An 18758-nucleotide genomic window follows, 5' to 3' on the forward strand; every position below is an offset into this window, starting at 1 on the left:
CACAGCTAACAGCTACCCACTGGAGGTGCTGTGCTGTGCTGTGCTGTGCTGTGCAACACTGCAGCTCCAGGCAAATGCACCTCTGCACTTGAAGATTCCTATTTCTAGGCCATGAGTGACAAAATTCGGAAGGCTGTACCCAAGTTCTGTGAACTGCTGTCTGCTTGTCCCAGCTCAAAGGCTAGACACTACACACCACACTGAACTGTCAGTCGTGGGTACAGTACAGCAGACCGTAACAGAATCCTAAAAGGACCTCCCCACATCTCTCCACTGTATCACCGAAGCTATTCAGCTGATGGGAACCACAATGCACATTTTCCCAACATGTGACATGTTTGCCTTTTGTTTTGTTTTGTTTTAATTTTGTTTTTCAAGGCAGGGTTTCTTTGGGCAACTCTGGCTGTTCCAGAACTTGCTCTGTAGACCTTGAACTCAGAGATCTGCCTGTCTCTGCCTCCTGAATGCTGGAATTAAAGGTGTGTACCACCACCACCACCACCACCACCACCACCACCACCACCACCATGCATGCTTGCAAATTTAAACTAAAACCTGGTACACCTCTCTTCCGGTTTATATCATGACCCACAGGGCAGGGAGATGCCAAAAGAAATGATACTTCCTGGCTCACTGTTCAAGACCCAAGGCAGACACCTGGCAAATCTGGGGCTGGTAGACAGGACCTCAGAAGCAAGACAGGAGGGTGTCAAGTCTGCACCTGCCAAGTCCTAGCAGTAAGGGTCTAAAAAAGTCACCTTCCTGAGCCTTATTTTTTTTTTTTTTTCATCTGTTAAGTGGAAACAACCATAATCTCTCTCTGGCAGGGTTACTAGAAGGTAATGTCTGAGAAGTGCCTGTAAAGAAACCACAGTCTAAAACCATATCCAGAAGAAGCAGGAATTACCAAGACCCTCATACTAATGATCTGGGGTGCAGGGACCGGCTCCAATGTTCCTAAGTGGAATTCAAAGCCAGGCCTGCCCTCTGCTTATCAGTCAACACTACCCGAAGGCATACAAGTAGGCAGCCTCCAACAGGGGTCTGGAAAATCAATTTGGTCAAAGCCAGTCATTTTGGTTCTTCAGCTAAACCAAAGCAAGTGCCCAGCTATTCTTCCATCGACAGACATGGCTCTGGTAAGCCCTTTACCAGAAAGCTACACCTGCAGGGGCCTGAAACCTTCCCATCCTCTGTCCTTGAATGAATGCTGAGTGCAATGTCTCAAAAAAAGCTGTCAAATGAAGAAGTCAAACACCCATGAATGGGCAGAAAGAGAGGGGGAGGCACCAACACCCCCAATTCCAAAATGTCCTGGGAGCAGGAACTAGGCTCAACCCTGGGCAGTACTGTTGAGTACCATGCTATCAGACTACCATCTTAAGCAGCCCTGATGAGGTCAGGGCAGCTTCCACTAAGCCAAAGTGGCAGGCTCCACCTCACAGCCAACACAGCAGCAAAAATACAACTATAGCTTTGTATGCATATGTGTAGGTGCATGTGCATGTGCACAAATGTACATACATGTGCAGGCCAGAGGACAACCTTTCTTATTATTTAGACAAGGCCTCTCACTGGCTTGGGACTTACTAAGTAAGCTATGGGGGCTAGCTAACAAGCCCGAAGGCCCTGCCTGCCTTGTTCTCCTTGATGGGATTGTAACACAGCTGAGGTCACTGCCCTAAGTGCTCTACAAGCCCATGCTCCCTATCCTAAGACCCTGCCTCTTCTCTGTGATATTTCCACAGGAGAAGCAGTCAATTATTCGACATCTGGGTTGGTACCACTGAGCTGCAGAGGAAGCGAGCAGCACCCTAGATGAGGAACAGTGGAGAGTTGGTCAGCAAATTCAGACCCCACCAGGTCTGTGTGCATGGCCTGGGGCAAGCCTATAAATTCCAAGCTCAGGCTTCCCCTAGAAGACAAGGACAGTGACGTCACTACTCTGCGCTATCCTCTTGAGAGGAAATGGAGGGTGACTAATACATATGTGGGGCATTCAATGTACAGTGACCTTTACACAAGCATCAACAGGAAAGAGAGAAGGAATGAAAAGGTATAAAAGTCTCGCATTTCAAACTAAAGGCCTCTCTGGCCACCTCTAGGAAACTCTACATCACAGCATGGCCTGGAGATCCATGAGCCTAGATGGTTCCACAGCCAGATGGAAGGGGCGTGGACGAGCTTGCTGATTTGGACACATCTCTATGTGCATGTGTGTGAACAGACTTCCGAGAGGCCAGGGTAACTAATCTCTACAGATCCCAACACTCAGTTTCTCAGAATGGCGCTTCTCATCCCCATGCAGATAAAGTCATCCTTATGTATATGCCCGTAGACAGCTTTCACTAAAGGTAAACAGCCTTGGTTGAGGATATAGCTCAACTGTTTCAACCCTAACAGTCACAAGGCCCTGGGCTAGACCCCCCAGTGCTGACCCCTCAAAAATTGACAGTCTCATGGCTGCCTGTAAAGGTAAGAAATGCCACATGCCTCTGAGGCCAGGAGAGGGAGACTGGAGGGAAGGACCAAGGTGTCACACCCTGATTACCTCTACACTGTAGATTCCTAACCTACAGATGACTGACACACAACACCCCACCCAACATGGGGAGACACACTTTCCCAATCGGTGTTGGAATGATTTCCAAGAAAGGGAATACACGGAGCTTCAACTGCTTCTGCGTCATGGTCCTGTGAATGTTCGAGCTGCCTAGATACCATCTGCAGTGTGAGACTTGGCGTGAAGAAGGAGTCCTACACCAGGGGACAAATCACAGGGGCAGCTGGGTTCCTGTCACGGCACGATGTCCTAGTACTGTAGTGTTAGAAAGGCATCTATCGCCGGGCGATGGTGGCGCACGCCTTTAATCCAAGCACTCGGGAGGCAGAGGCAGGCGGATCTCTGTGAGTTCGAGACCAGCCTGGTCTACAGAGCTAGTTCCAGGACAGGCTCCAAAGCCACAGAGAAACCCTGTCTCGAAAAACCAAAAAAAAAAAAAAAAAAAGAAAAGAAAAGAAAGGCATCTATCTGGGGGTCCCTCTACCCCTACCCCAGCACAGGGAAACCAGATAAACAGCTACCAGAGGCCTCAGCAAAGCCAGCTTCAGAACTCGCTCACTCATGACACAAAGAGAAAATATCTTTGCTTCACTTTGCCAAGTTTTTCTGATAGTTAGCTCATAAATTCTGTGACCAAATAGAACAGGGCCAAGTTCAGGAAAGTGGAGGGGGTGTTTGCTCAGCTTTCTGCTCAGGGATAGGTAGAGGGCAACTCACTTTCCCCTCCGACCCTTGACTCCCCAGAGAACAAGTGTTTGCATGGCCAATAAATGCTTGGCTTTCTACAGAAAGAACCCAGACAGAATCCATCCATCCACCCATCCATCCATCCACCCATCCATCCATCCACCCATCCATCCATCCATCCATCCGAGTACTGTTCTTACCTCCCACTGCCTCCCCCGGCAGGAGAGGGACCAGGCACATGGCTCTGAGGTTACACTCCTCACTCAAAGGATCATGGGAATGCTTATGGAAACCCGTCACAGCTCTGCCAGCTGGAATGACTGCTTGGGGAGAAGCTGGAGCACTGTGGAGTGCAGGCCTGACGTGACAGCAGAGGCCGCGCGCAGATGGTGCAGCTATCTCTAGTGAACCCACTGTACTCGGTAAACACGCACGGCTCAGGCTTCAGGAGCAACTCAGGCAGGAAAGGGGGTGGGGCCACTCCATGCACCTCAGCAATGTGATGCTCCCCACAGCTTTAAGGAAGGCAGATTGTAACAAGAAAATTCTATTAGGAAATGAACCAAAGGCAAAAAGGAGAGAGGGAAGTTTCCCAAGATGACCCCCTAGTGTTCCCACCACTAATGTCCTTTGCTTCTTACATGGCAGGGGTGTGGTCTACCTATGTGTGTGCTGTCTCTCATGAGATTCTGCACAAGGCCTGAGGACTATGCCGGGGGCTGTGTCTACACCTCTGCTCTGGAACTTAGGAGTGGCTCCAAGGAGAAGACAGAGGGGCTGACCCAGGCGTCCTCCACTGTCACCAGCAAGGTTGCTCACTTTCTTCTGGTTTCTCTTGTGGCCTCTGGCTGAGGAATATGCCTTAGCTCATTCGCACAGGAAGATTAATTCCAGAGCAAGGGGCAGGGAGGAATCCGTTTCCAATCAATGATGGAAAACAGCTTTGCTCATGGCCGGATTTATTCTTGCATGAATTTTCTCCAAGACCTCGCAAACTCAAGGAGGTATGGAGCATGGAGGTAGATCCTCAACAATGTCTGCCTGCCCCCAGGAGCCGGCTGGCTGGACAGAGCCTAAGGAAAGGCAGGAGACTGCAGGGCTATTTCAGCCCTATGGGTGGGTATCATCGCAGACACCCATTCTTGGAGAACACAGCCGTATACACTTGAAGTGCAATGGAAAGAGTCTACATCAAGTAGCAGGGATTTCTTCGTTTCTTAAAACGCATCACAGACTCTTGGGGAAATTCAGTTATTTCAGAGTCCCGGTCCCTACACTACCCCACAGCACTGGCTACTCCAGTCTCAGCTGATGGCTACCTAGGGACCGTCTCTTTGTACAGGCAGCCTGTTCACAAAGCACTGGCTGCTTGGTAGTTCCCCTTACTCCCACTGACAGTCCTTCTGTCTGCCAGACCCATGCCCAAGCTATCCCAGTTCTTTGCCACTCAGCATCCTCCAAAGACCTAAAGACCCGAAGCAGAGCTGCCACAACCTCCCTGCCAGCTGCTGTTCCCAGCCCCACTTGTCCCATACACAACATTCAGACCACTAATGGGGTGGCTCTGCCAGGGCTTATTGTAAGCCCTGTTCCTGACAGCTCTGGCCCTTAGAAGAGTGAGTGTGTGTGTTTGTGTGTGTGTGTGTCTGTCTGTCTACATGTGTGTGTACATGTATGTGCTCAAAGAGCTCAGAAAGCTGGGTGGTGGTGGCGCTCGCCTTTAATCCCAGCCCTCGGGAGGCAGAGGCAGGCAGATCTCTGAGTTCGAGGCCAGCCTGGTCTACAAGAGCTAGTTCCAAGACAGGCACCAAAGCTACAGAGAAACCCTGTCTTGAAAAATACCAAAAAAAAAAAAAAAAAAAAGAGCTCAGAGAACCACCTCACCTTGTCTGACCTCTGTTTACCACTGCATACACCAGGTTAGCTGGCCTGCAAGCCTCTAGGGATCCTCATCTTCCCAGCCCATCTCATCCTATCTCACGGCAGGGATCACAGATGTGTGCTACAAGGTGTTGTGAGCAGTGTCTGGCATTCCGAGTCAGGTCCTCAGGACTGTGAGGCAAGCGCACCCTGCACCATGTCCCCAGCCCATTTGTTTGGTTTTGAGAGCACCCAGAACTGCTTCTGCAGCTCTTCCAGCTTCGCCCCCTTCTAGTCCAGACAGAAATCCAAACATTTGGGGGTGGGGGAGGCAGGGGAGGGTGGGGGAGGTAGGGGAAAGCCGGGGATGACAACAACTTTTCCCACCACTAAAGTGAAACACCCACGCATTATTGACGAGTCCAGTGAGCTGCCTAGAGAGTGGCTGGAGACAGACTCATTCAGGAGGCACATTAATAAGAGATACCTTAGTAATCAATGGGCCCCGGAAATGGATGCTGGTTGGGATGATGTGAAAACAATCGGCTCTTTATGGAGATTAAGCATTTCTCCTGAAATCCAACCCTCACAGCTTCCCCCACCTTTCTGTAAAATGAAAAGGTGAACTTGAGTCCAGCCTAAGACCAACTGCTCAGAATGACAAACCAGGATTCTCAGCAAGTGGCTGCCACCATGCTCACGGTGGGATCTGGGCCTCAACAAGCGACACTCCTGCCTATCTTGCCAATCCAGCTCGAATCCCAACCAGAGCCTGCAGGGAAGAAACTCACAGCACCCTGGTGCCCTGAGCACACCATGAATGAGCCCATTGGCTCGGGGGCTCTGATTCCAAGTGAGGGTGGGGTGTACACATGAGCGCTGCAGCCCAGCCTGGGGAGAGAAGTGGAACCTCAGTGACAGACAGGGAAGAGGCCTGTCGACAGGGTGAGGGCAGGGAGAGGGACACAGGACACAGATACAACTTCACTCACTGAGAAACTACCACAGGGGATGGCAAAGTCTCCCCTCGCTGCAGCACAGATGCCCAGTGGCTGCCAGCCACCGGGTGGCGGCAGCAGCAGTGCAGGCCTTTAATCCCAGCACCTGAGAGGCAGAGGCAGGTGAGTCTCTGAGCTGAGGCCAACCTGGTTTACAGAGTGAGTTCCAGAACGGCCAATACTCAAAACCCTGAGAAACCCTGTCTCAAAAACAAAAACAAGGGGCTGGAGAGATGGCTCAGAGGTTAAGAGCACTGGCTGCTCTTTCAGAGGTTCTGAGTTCAATTCCCAGCAACCACATGGTGGCTCACAACCATCTATGAGGTCTGGTGCCCTCTTCTGGCGGGCAGGTATACATGCAGGCAGAACATTGTATACATATTAAATAAATAAATTAAAAAAAAACAAAAAAAAGAAAAACAACCATTTTACCCATTTCCCAGTTGCCTTGGAAAAAACAAACAAAAACCAGAGGAGCCAAAATTAAACCGTTTGGACGTAGCACTGAATGCTCTGAGTGCCGGGCACTGTGTTAGATATTTCAAAATGAGGAAACCAAACTGCAAAGGGCCAAATTGCTGCCTAGACAGCAAATACTGTGTCAGAGCACTGGCTCCTATGCCATCCTTTGCTCTATGCCAGAGCCTTGGCCTCACGCAGTTTTCTTTCCTCCTAATATCTTAGCCCCAAGTAACAGAGCCGCCTCCTGGGATCTGGAGCCAATCTGGATGTAAGCCATCTACTTTAAAGACTATAGGAAACTCAGGCACCCTATCTAGAAAGAAGTTCTGCAACTAAGTTACAAATCGGGAAGAAAAACAACCTAAGGGTAAGGACACCAACCCTGGCACTCAGCAATCATCAAGACGGTGTAAGGCTCCGACAGGAAACATACATTTCCGCCATATTCAACAGTCCAGTCCTGATCTCCAACAAGTGTGACACCATAGGAAGACATACAAGACACTGTAACCTGTGTCATTAACAGGGAGTTTCCGAAGCTGTTAGACGATGCAGTTGTGAGAGGCGGAATATTTAAAGTATGGGAGCTCTGCTAAAAATATGCTCAGAGAGGCTGGAGAGATGGCTCAGTGGTTAAGAGCACTGCCTGCTCTTCCAAAGGTCCTGAGTTCAATTCCCAGCAACCACATGGTGGCTCACAACCATCTGTAATGAGGTCTGTAATGAGGTCTGGTGCCCTCTTCTGGCCTGCAGACATGCATCAGGCAGGCAGATCACTGTATACTTAATAAATAAATAAATCTTAAAAAAAATATGCTCAGAGAACACTGGAGCAAAACAGCAAAATGTAAAAGGTTTTATCCATAAAGGGGAATGCTGAGTGACGCATTCCTCTCTCCCACCTCAAAACAGTAAAGTGATCCTCCTGCCTCGGCCTCCCAGTGCTAGAATTACAGGTATGCACCACCAAGCCCAGCAATTCTCTCTCTCTTTCACACAAACTCTTCCATTTACCATTTTTCCTGATTGTATGTTTGTGTGTATGTATGGTGTGATCTCTGTAAAAAGGTAAGGCATTGAAAAAAAATGCAATGCTCCTCACCCCCCAAAGATCCCTTTACCCACATATCCCAAAGGGAATAGTCAGTTTGACAGCCTGGTCCCTGCTGCTTGCAAATGTTTCCTGGTACAAATCATTTTCAGAATAAAGCAATTACTTTAGAGGCTAAGTGGTAGAGTATTTGCCTAGCATGCACAGGGTCCTAGGTTTAATTCTCAGCTCCACAGATGCTACTAACTACTTTAAAGAATAATCCATGCATCTACATATATGAAATGACCAGACAGTGGCTGCCTGGGCAGGGTGGGAACGAAGATGACTAGAAAATGGATGCGAGGGGCTCCTTCTGGGGCGAGGGAGGCATTCTAAAGTCGGTCTGTGGTTATGGTTACACAACCCTGCACCGTTACTAAAAATTTACAGAACTGCATTACACACTGAACACTGGGAATTTTTATTTGAAAGAAAGAAAACAAAACCACAATCCCAAGACTAGAGACTGTGGTGGCTTTGAGGGTGGAAGCCATGGCTTAGGGCTCTGTTACCAAAAGTCCAGGGCAGGAGTACGTGGTACAACATGGGGAAGCTTACCAGATCCCCAGGTCAGCTCCAACTGGCACGTGCCTGGGGGCAGCTAGGCTCACAGCAGCTACCGGCCTCTCTGCAGACATGAGAGACAGAGAGACGGAGGCAGCTCCGTGCCTAAGTGCTATCACAGCTCAGGAGAACCGAGTGCTGAGCTGTGGGCTGGAGAACTGAAAACACCTGGCTTTCCTTCAACAGGAACTCTAAGCCACGGGTCAGGATGGGCTGTGGACGCCGCGGAAGTGCTCAAATAAAGTGAAGGGAATGGGTGAAAGCTAAAATGAAGACTACAATGTGTGCTGAGGAAGGGAAGGGACGCTGAGGCATTACAGAGGGCTTGGGGATTAGAGGCTGGACAAGCTGGATGCCTGCAGGATTCTCTCAGAACTAACTGGCAACTAAGCATCAAATGCTCTTACAATTTTCCTTTCCTTCTAAACAGGGCTTCTCTGTGGCTTTGGAGCCTGTAGTCACAGCAGGAAGTTCATCTACAGCTCAGTGGAAGAGCACTTCGCCTAACAAGCTCAAGGACTGGGGTTCAATACACAGTTCTGCCCCCCAAAACAAACAAACAAAAAAACAAGTTTAATCACCTGCTTTCTTATTCTGATCTCGCATCCCCGCTGCGTTCTAAGTCACCTTCAGTGCAGCAGAAGGCTGAGGGCTGAGAGAATCCCAGTTCTCTGCTTCTCAAGAGCATTTAGAGATAGAAATTAATATAGTGCTTCCCTCATCCTCTTTAATCCACAAAGCTCAGAGAAAAATCTCCCACCCTGCTTCCTCTTTGAACCATGAGTCAAACCTGGTTCCTGTTGTGACCATGCAGACCCAAGGATTATGTGGTGCCCCGCCCCCCATCATCTGTTGATAACTGCACAGAACTCCCTCTGCCTGGTGACCCAACGTGCAACAGCCTGTCACCCAGCCACCATGTTTCCTGGGGAGGCTTTGCAGCAATGGGTCTCCCCCCAACCAAGACTGATGGTACCAGGTGTCCTGAGACTCCCAAAGATTCTGCAGACTTAGCTTCTCTCCCATCTTCCTTTGCTGAGGCAGTTAATATTCTGACCCTGGCAGCCATTTGGCCACCTGTTGTTCCTAAGGTCCACATCAGAATGCCTGGGTTCTGGTTCACATCTTCTGGGCTGGTTGTTGCCTATTCCTGGACTACCTGGCATTCCAGGAGACAAGGGCTCAAGGCAGGAGAGGCAATGGGAGGTGAAAAGAGGCCACTGGCCACTGCCCCAGGCTGCCCTGACCTCCTGACTGCTCCCATCTGGCTCCCATCTGACCCATGCAGCTGGCCAGGTGGTTTTCATTTGTAGACGAAACCCCGGCGGCTCTGTGGCCACAAAAACGCCTGACCTTGGAGTCTCTGGGAGGCTGACACACACAAACCATACTTGTGTGTCACTGAGCAGGGCTAAAAGGTCATACTCCACAGTCAGAACCCTGAGGGCTACAAGAATAAAGTGGGACCTTTTGAACATTCTGATGACAGCCAGCGTAAGGAGGCACTAGGTGACAGGGCCCACCGTGCCTGTCTCAAACTATAGATGCCTCTACATCCTATACCAGTGTGCTCAAGGCAGGAGAAGTAGGCCTCAAGGTGAACCTCCGGATGTCTACACAACAGCATAGTACAAAAGAGAAAAATTGAACTCATAAAAAAAAAAAAAAGCATGGTTGAGCCCTGAGATGGTTCAAGGGGCAACGCCACATGCTGCTAAGCTTGATTGAAATGAGTCAGGTCCCCAGGACCTACATGGTAGAGGAGTCAACATCTAAAACTGTCCTCTGACCTCCACATGTGAGCTACGTGTGGACACACACTTTAAGAAGTGTAATGTACATATGTGACAGAGCCATTGCTAGGGAGAGTCGCAGGCTGCATTTTCAGCAGGCCACGCACACTGTAGACACTTCATGGGTGAGCTCATTCAGCCTGAGTAATAGTTATAAAATATTCCCAGCATCATTCACATTTCATAGGCGAGGGGACCGAGGCAGAGATGCTAAAGAACTTGCCAAACCATGCAGCTAGTACTCAATGGGGGCTGGAATGGAATCTGAACCCAGAATCACGATTTTAACTAACTACCCTGCTCTATCTGTAACAGAATTCTTTATTAAAGACAGCATCTATGTATACAGACGACCACCAAGATAAAAAGCAAAAGGTCAGAGAATCACCCCACATGTCTTGTCCAGGCTGTGGGATGAGGCAGGATTTATCTTCTCTACTGTGGACTGCCAAGTTTCTAACTTTTCTACAACTACAAAAGCAGGGCGTAAGCAGAGCATTTGTTCTGAAGACCGTAACGAGCAAATGGTTCTGCGACTGGGCATTCAGGCCAGCCTGTCATGAGACCAGGACAGGGCTGAAGTTACTTAACTCACTGCCTCCCCTCAGGCACACAATGGGAATGCCACCACAGAACCTCAGCGCCCATGATGATTAGGGATGGAAGAGCACTCTGGTGCGGCTCCTGGCGCACCACGGGATCTTTCCTGAGGAGTCCCAAACCGGAGTCTTCACAACAGATCCCTCCTCTGGCCCGCCCCAGGAGATCCTTAAATGCAGTGAGTCAATGCTAACTCCAGCCAGAGGAAAAGAGGCTGGGATTGCGCTTCAAGACACAGGCCTGTCAAAAGCTGAACCCATGAGATTCGAACAGCTCCTGCGCCAGCCTATGCAGGCGGCAGGGGAAGACAGGCAAGACGAGAGAAATGGGGTGCGGCTTCTCATCACTTGCCCTCCAAAGGCTATGCCTCACTCCATGGCTACAGCACCCCCCAGCCCAGACAGAGGGAGCCCCCTCCTGCTGGAACAAGTCAGTGTAGCTCCAGGGTCTGGGTGCACACTCTAAACCAGTTTAACTTTGAGCAGTTAATTTAGGAAGAAAAGTTTTCATGGCAGCTGCCTGCCCCACATCCCTTTCTTTTTAATATGTCTCCTATGTTTATGAGCTGCCTGTATGTATGTGTGCCATGTGTGCCTGGTACCAGGAGGTGAGAAGAGGGCAGTGGTTCCCTGGAACTGGAGTTGCAGCAGTTGTAAGCCCAGGGTCACTGCACTAGCAAGGGCTCTGGCTGAGTTTCACTCCTGTAAGACAAAGTCTGGCTCTCCAGCCCAGGCTGACCTGGAACGTGTGATCCATCCGCCGCCCTCAGTCTTCAGGAGTGCTGGGATTCCCATCATGCTCTGCCACACCCACCTCTGGGTTTCCTGTTTTATTGTGGTCAGAAAGCTTAGCAGGAACGCTGCTTGTGGACACAGCTACAGCAGGTCATCAAGGCTCCAGCCTGATCTAGGTGGGAAAGAGACCGTCGCTTCCAGCGACCCCAGGAAAGACCACAAGAGTAAATGAGAAGATGCCACCATGGACGGCAATCTTGAAGCCAGGAGACTATGTCCCTATGCAAATGACCTGCACACCTGCAAACAGGTGCCCTCAGAGACTGACACTCTAGAACAGGACATGCTTGCCGTGTTCTCCTTTAAGAAACTAGACCGCGGGGCTCGTGAGATGGCTCAGCAAGTACAGGGAATTGCTACCACACAGCCTTAACACCTGCCCTGAATCCCGGGAACCAACATGGGAAGGAGAGAACTGCTTTTCCAGAGTTGTCTTCTGACCAGATGACAGCGCACCATGGCACACCCTCACTCACAAGGAAGGGCGGGAAACCATGAGCATCCTGGGCTCTTCCCACTCCCAAGCAGGCTTCCTGCTGTGGCTCTTCCATAAGACACAGGACTGTTTAACTCTGAAATTACCTTCCAGGTCACCATGGGGCCCCTTAGAGCGTGGCTCCGCTGTATAAGAGCTTGCTACACAGCGAGTTTGCAAAGGCCCTCAAGCAGCTCCTTGACAGTGCAGGCAGAGGAAGGGCATATGGAGACCATCACTGTAGGTAACTCACTATGCCCAGATGAGAAAACAGAACCCAGAAGGGCAGAGGCTGGCACAGGAGTCCTGGGAAGGGAAACCCTGAATCTCATCCCTTCACACTTTTGAAGCTAATATTCAGGTTGCTATTTGGAGAATCTTGTGTTCATGAAGAAGGGGAAGGCAGCGTGAGGGGAAGGCATCTCAGCCCCAGACACGAACACAGTGCTTGTTTTGGACAGGCCTCAGTGACATGACCGCCAGTGTTTGCCTCTGGAATGGCAGAAAGATGTTTATTATTGGTAAAACTCGTCTTTGCTGTTACATGACTCATTCCTGCCTGCGAGGGCTGCTCTCATCTGCAGCCAAGGAGAGACTGCTGAATTACCAAGTTTGCAGAAGTTATCACTGACCGATACGCTGTGGGGCCACCAGCCACAGGGGGACTGCGATTGTTCTCTCAGGACCCAGCTGCTCCTGTCCTGGGGTTGTTCAGAAATACCCAGGGTTTGTTTGGAGTTCAGTCCGGGGATTCTGGGGCAGAGGAAGGGGAGACTCCAGAGGCAAGCACAAGAAATCACAGGCACAGATAGAAGTTACACAAGCCTTCCAGAGCGAAAATGAGCTATCCTGTAACTGACAAAAGCATGAGCTTCCCTTGTAGTGCCAGGGAGAGCAGGGCGGAGCGCCCAGAGGCAGAGGCAGCACCGTTACAGCACCTACGCATGCTGTCCCTCAAAAGTGCTCAGTCCTCTTGTTCGTGAGTATAGCTCAACAGAGGCCCAGGGCCACAGCGCCATTCAGTGACAAGCTGAGGCTGGGTGGCAGACAATACATCTCCAGACCATCTCACCTCATCTCCATTGGTTGGAAAGGGCCCTGTCCTCAACACGACTATACTAAAACCAAACTTGGGGCTGATCACACCAACCAATGGTTCCCAACCTGTGGGTCATGACCCCTTGGGAGGAGAATGACTCTTTTACAGGGTTGTATATCAGATATTCTGCATATCAGATATTTACATTGTGATTCGTATCAGTAGGAGAATCACAGTTAGGAAGTAGCAACAAAATAATTTTATAGTTGGGGCCACCACAACATGAGGAACTCCACTAAAGGGCTGCAGCATTAGGAAGGTTGAGAACACTGCCCTAAATTGAGCATCTGCTGTGTACTATGTGCCGGTAATAATACGAGGCAGCATCTGGATTGACTACTCTAATTATTTTGTTATTTCTCTCCATCCCCAATCCCTTGACCAGTGACCACAGCTGTCTCCTGACGGAGCCACACTGGACTCACCCTCCCTCCTCCTCTGTATCTTGGTCAGAGCAAGCTTTCCAAGACTCAGACTTGGCTAGTCCTCAGTGCCAATGAGCTTCAAGGGCTCTTGGGAAAAAGACACCTGCACTTGGTCTGGGAGACCAGAAGGACCTGCCCACTTCACCATCCACCTAGAATTCCCTCACTGAGCTCTAAAGAACAATTGTTCTACATGTTATACTCCTGCCTAGACAGCTATTCCCACAGTTTGGTATAATTTCCCTACGCACTGTGCCACCTGAGGCCTCACTGAGCCCAGATAGCAATGGCAAGTCAGATGCTTGCACTCTGATACAGAAAAGGGAGGGGCGGATATAAGGGCAGGGGTCACCTCCCAACTGTTCTACAGGATCCTGAGTAACAGCCACACAACACCTCTACATGGTACTGCGTGCCTCCATGAAGCTGAGCCTCTGCTGCTTAGCGCCTGCACGTCACAACACAAAGCAAAGACAGGAAGAAGGGCTGAATTCACAAGACGTGCACAAGGGAAGGAAGGGCCCAGAGGGACTGGCGGCTCCCAGGCTACAGAGCAATTACAAGCATTCTGGGTGAGGACCAGAGCCTAAGTCAGACTGTGAGTCTAACTGAGTGGTACAGAGAGGCAGCTAATGCCTCTTGTCAGATGAAGAAGGGTGTTCATCCAGAAAGCAAAGGGTCTAGGAAGCATGGTGAAGCAAGGGCGTAGCGTGCAATGCAAGAATGCACACTAGCATTCACAAGGCGCTGGGTTCAGGTGGGAGGGAGGCAGACGGTATGAACATGTGGAAAACAGTAAGAGGGGACCCAGGACTTTCTAATGCACTCAGCAGCAGCAAGGGAATTGGTTCTTATTTTTTCCACTTATATAACTTGCCCTGGAACCGAGACTTCCTGGCTTAGAGGACACTGATGGACTCTGCTGGCTGTGACAGTGTCCTTGGGTTGTAAGTCTGTCAGCCCTTCCTGAAGGACCAAGATGGGCACTTAGCTCTTCTGTTCACCTTGCTTTCATTCATCAAGGTGAACGACGCCACGCAGAATGACCATTCGCCTGGAAGCTCTCCAGTGAGCATGGGTGCTAACTTGAGAGAATGGGCATGGCCGCTGGTACTGGGAGACACACGCAAGCCCTTGTGATGTACAAAAGGCAGCCAGAAGCAACAGCTCTTCACTCTTACCACCAAAGGAATCATGCTAGAGAATTCTCTTCTTCAGGGAAAGGAACCTAGCTCATTCCTGATAAAGGCAGGAAGTGGACGGACACAGGAGCAGACGCGATGGCTTACAGTCACCAGCGCCATCTCCAGAAGTCTTTGTACTTAAAAGCTAACACTGTGCGATGTTATCAGTGCTGCTTGCTTTATTGTGTGTGTGTGGGGGGGGGGGTGTATACACAGAGGTCAGAGGGCAACTCTGCTGCAGTGTCCGTCCTCTCCCGACCCTTACATGGGTTCTGGGGATCCATCTTTAGGTGGTCAGGCCTGCCCAGCAAGTGCCTTTCCTCCACCCACTGAATCATCTTTCCAACCCCAAATGCACGATAAAAACAAAACACAAACTCTCTGGATATTAATAAAAATCCTCAGGAGAAGACCAGATGTAAATCCAAGACATGACCAGCTGTTCTACTTGGAACTTAAAAACAAAAACAAACTCAAAACACCACCTCTCTGGTTTCATAGAGAGACTGGCATGCAAAAATATCTTTCCAACAACAGTAGCCTCAGAGCTCAGTTGTAGAGTGCTTGCCTAGCACAAGGCCCTGGGTTCAATCCCAGCAAGCAAAAGAGGGAGGAAAGGAGGGAAGAAAGGAGTTAAGATCCTTGTCTTAGATTTTTTTACCACGGGTACTCCTAACCTCCAAATCCACTCCATGGGCAGGCTGCAGAAGCACCCCTCCCTGCAAGACTCTTGTGCAGAGTTCATTTCGGACTGTCTTGCCACATGAAACCCTCAAATTGTTCCACTTGGTCAATGCACATCATCTATTTGGGGAAAGGGAAGAGCGGAATCTGTGGCCAGAACCACTCAGATCCGGGGAAATCCACGAGCCAAAACAAAACCACAAAAAATCATCCTGGGAGAAGGCAAGCTGCTGACGTGGAACCTCAGTGGGTATGCCGAATGTGGCACCACTCCTCAGGCCGTGGCACAGAGCGGCACCGAGGAGGGCTGCCGTGTCAACAGGGCCCTCTCCAGGATTTCCGCCAGCAGTCAGGATATGCACCTGGAGACTGGTGGGGGGTGGGCTGAAGGATGGGATGGGGACCAAGAACTAGACAGAACTAAGCCTAGCTTTGAACCCATCCCAATTCCACCCCAGCAAGGCAGAACGAGGCTCATCAGAAAAGCAGCCCCTCTAGCCAAGTCTTGCTGGAACTAAAGTGTGGCAGGAGAGTCGGACAAGGGGGAGGACATTGCGACTAATGGACACTTTAAGTTATGAATTTCCTGAGGTTTCTGGCTAATTAGGCCCTTGGTCATACTGTAATGGATCAAATTTCAACTGAATTCACATAGCAGTTGATGGTGGACGATGCCATGGCAATCACAGAGGACTCCAGAGACCGCAGACAGGCCCATGGCACCTGCCATGGCCTTTATTCCCACTAATGAGGCCGCTCTAATTCCCCATTCAGTGGCACTCAGAGGGCACTGTGTACACTTGGGAAGCTCTCTCCCATTCACAAGTCTCTCATTTGAGGCACATAACACACATGGCAGCTGGGCGGTGGTGGCGCACACCTTTAATCCCAGCACTGGGAAGGCAGAGGCAGGTGGATCTCTGTTGAGTTCAAGCCCAGCCTGGTCTACAAAGTGAGTTCAAAGGACTGGGTGGGAGGGGTGGGTTCAGGGAACACATGCACACACGTACAGGCGCGCGTGCGCGCATACACACACACACACACACACACACACACACACACACCTACACAGCTCAAACGTGAGAAAACAACATTGACTACAACCAATAAGTGCAGTAGATTAAAATATATCTTGCCAACTAAAGGTCTACAAGTGAAAAATGAGGAATATTTTACTGCTTAGGGAGCTAGAAGCCGAGAGAAACACCCAGTGTGGACAAGGAAGCCACAGACCAACACACTGCTGGAGGTGTTACTAATTGACATGACACTTCCCAAATCAATCTGGTGGCATCAGAGTTCTGAAAGGAGACTGGAGAGATGGCTGCTCTTGTAGAGGACCAGGGTTCAGTTCCCAGCACCCACATGACTGACTGTTCACAACTGCCTGTAACTCCAGTTCCAGGGGATCCTGACGCCCTCTTTTGGCTCTGAGGGCTGTGTGCACCCAAGTATTGCACATATACACATGCACAAAGTACCCATAACAGGGACGGAGGGGAAGAAATTCACCCTCCCAGTTACACATTTCTATGTTGCCCGAAAACAATCAGTACTGCTTTTGACAGAGAAACTGTAAGATTACAGTACTTTAAGAGAGAAAATGAGAAACCCACCTTGATATAGTTTTTAAAGTTCCTACTGTCTTCCTCAGTCTCCCAGCCCTATCTGACAGTTCCTAAGGTGCAAAATTTCTTCTATGAAAGGTGAAGATTTGAGAGGAAGAAATATCACCTTCTGGACTCCTAACAGAGCCTGGAACTATGTGGACATTGGCAGCCCCTCATGAATGAGGAGTCCTGTTCCTGCCCAGGGCTACATCGGCCACCTGTATCCAAAGGTCCGCTAACAAATGCCACCTACAGCATCCTCTCCTCATACCCTATCTACACCTGCCCCCATGTCTGCATCTGCATGTTATCTGTTGCCTCACTGACTTGCAGGAACCAGCTACTCATTTCTGAAAAGGAGGACCCAGACCAGGTGGTTCACGTTCTCTTCAAAACCTCACCAGGGCAGGGATGGAGAGATGGCTCAGCAGTTAAGAGCACTGCCTGCCCTTCCAGGGGACCCAGGCTCAATTCCCAGCACCCACATAGTAGTTCACATCTGCATATGACTCCAGTTCCAGGACTTCTGACTCCCTTACACAGACATACATATATGCAGGCAAAACACCAAAGCACATAAAAATAAGTTGAAAAAAAAACTGCCAGGTGGTGGTGCACACCTTTAATCCCAGCACTAGGGAGGCAGAGGCAGGTGGATCTCAGTGAGTTGGGCCAGCGTAGTCTACAGAGTGAGTTCCAGGACAGCCAGGACTGTTAACACAGAGAAACCCTGCCTCAAAAGAACCAAGATCATCTCACCAGGGAGGTCCCTGACGCTGTGGACCCCATTGCCAGGATGTGTCATGGAAGGCAGCATTTGCCTCCCGTCTTCACTCTTGGGGGTTCTGGCTCAGCACGGGATCCACGGGTATTGCCAGGAAATGAGAAAGAGTATTCTCACAGGCTCTGAGAGGTTACTGGACTTGCACAATGTCACCTGCCAGTAGGGAAAGGTGGCAGTCAAGTTTCTCTGAGCCAGCAAGCCTGGAGGAGATTAGACCTTAAGGCACGTCTCTCCCCCTGGGACAGCCAGGCAGTCAGAGATACCGACAGCTCCAATTCTGCTCTTCTCCCTCCCCACCCACTGCCATTCCCTGGAGCTGCTGGCAGAAGCCCAGCCTCACCCAGCTTGTGCTGAGCAGCGCCCCCAAGAGGGCACTGCAGTGGAAGCAGGCTTGCAGTGGATACCGAGATGCTTAGAGAGCGCCTGGGCAGCCACCTGCCTGCACATCATCCCTAAATCCTAAACCAAAAGAACCACTTAAGACAAGAAGGCAAGCCAGAGTGAACTTCCCTTTTAAAACCGAGGTTTGACGTGGCCACTGCAGCTGCACTGACAGACTTAACAGGGGATAGGCTGAGCATGAACTGGCAACCCAGGAAGGATTCTGAATGGTACAATTAACCCTTGGTGTGACAGTAAGCAAATTACTTAATTCCATGAATCTCAATTTTCTCATCTATACAATTAGGATACCACCACCTAGCAGGGACGGGCGAGTGGGGGTTGAACAACAGACAGTCGCTCTGACGTCCGCTCTCTAGGGACAACACACAGGGCAACCAATAAGCGACGCTATGGCCACTGGTCCCATTAGGAAGACAACCATTAAAATGACACATAAAAGGGGGCTTTAAAAAGTCCATTCAACATAGGGCAGTGGTGGTGGCACATGCCTTTAATCCCAGCACTTCGGAGGCAGAGACAGGCGGATCTCTGTAAGGTCGAGGCCAGCCTGAACTACAGATTAGTTCCAGGATAGCCAGGGCTACACACAAAGAAACCCTGTCTTGGAAAAACAAAACAAAACAAAAAGCCTATTCATTCCAATACCCCCATTACACATGGGGAACCTGAGAGCTAAGG

At 50.1% G+C, this 18758-nt stretch overlaps 1 protein-coding gene across 1 annotated transcript in view; it reads right to left on the reverse strand.

Moving 5' to 3' along the window:
* Window positions 1–18758, reverse strand: part of Capzb (capping actin protein of muscle Z-line subunit beta) — a 104883-nt gene that overhangs the window by 67817 nt on the left and 18308 nt on the right. The gene's annotated exons all lie outside the window — the stretch shown is intronic.

This window comes from Arvicola amphibius, chromosome 6, assembly GCF_903992535.2.
Source record: "Arvicola amphibius chromosome 6, mArvAmp1.2, whole genome shotgun sequence".
NCBI lineage: Eukaryota > Metazoa > Chordata > Mammalia > Rodentia > Cricetidae > Arvicola > Arvicola amphibius.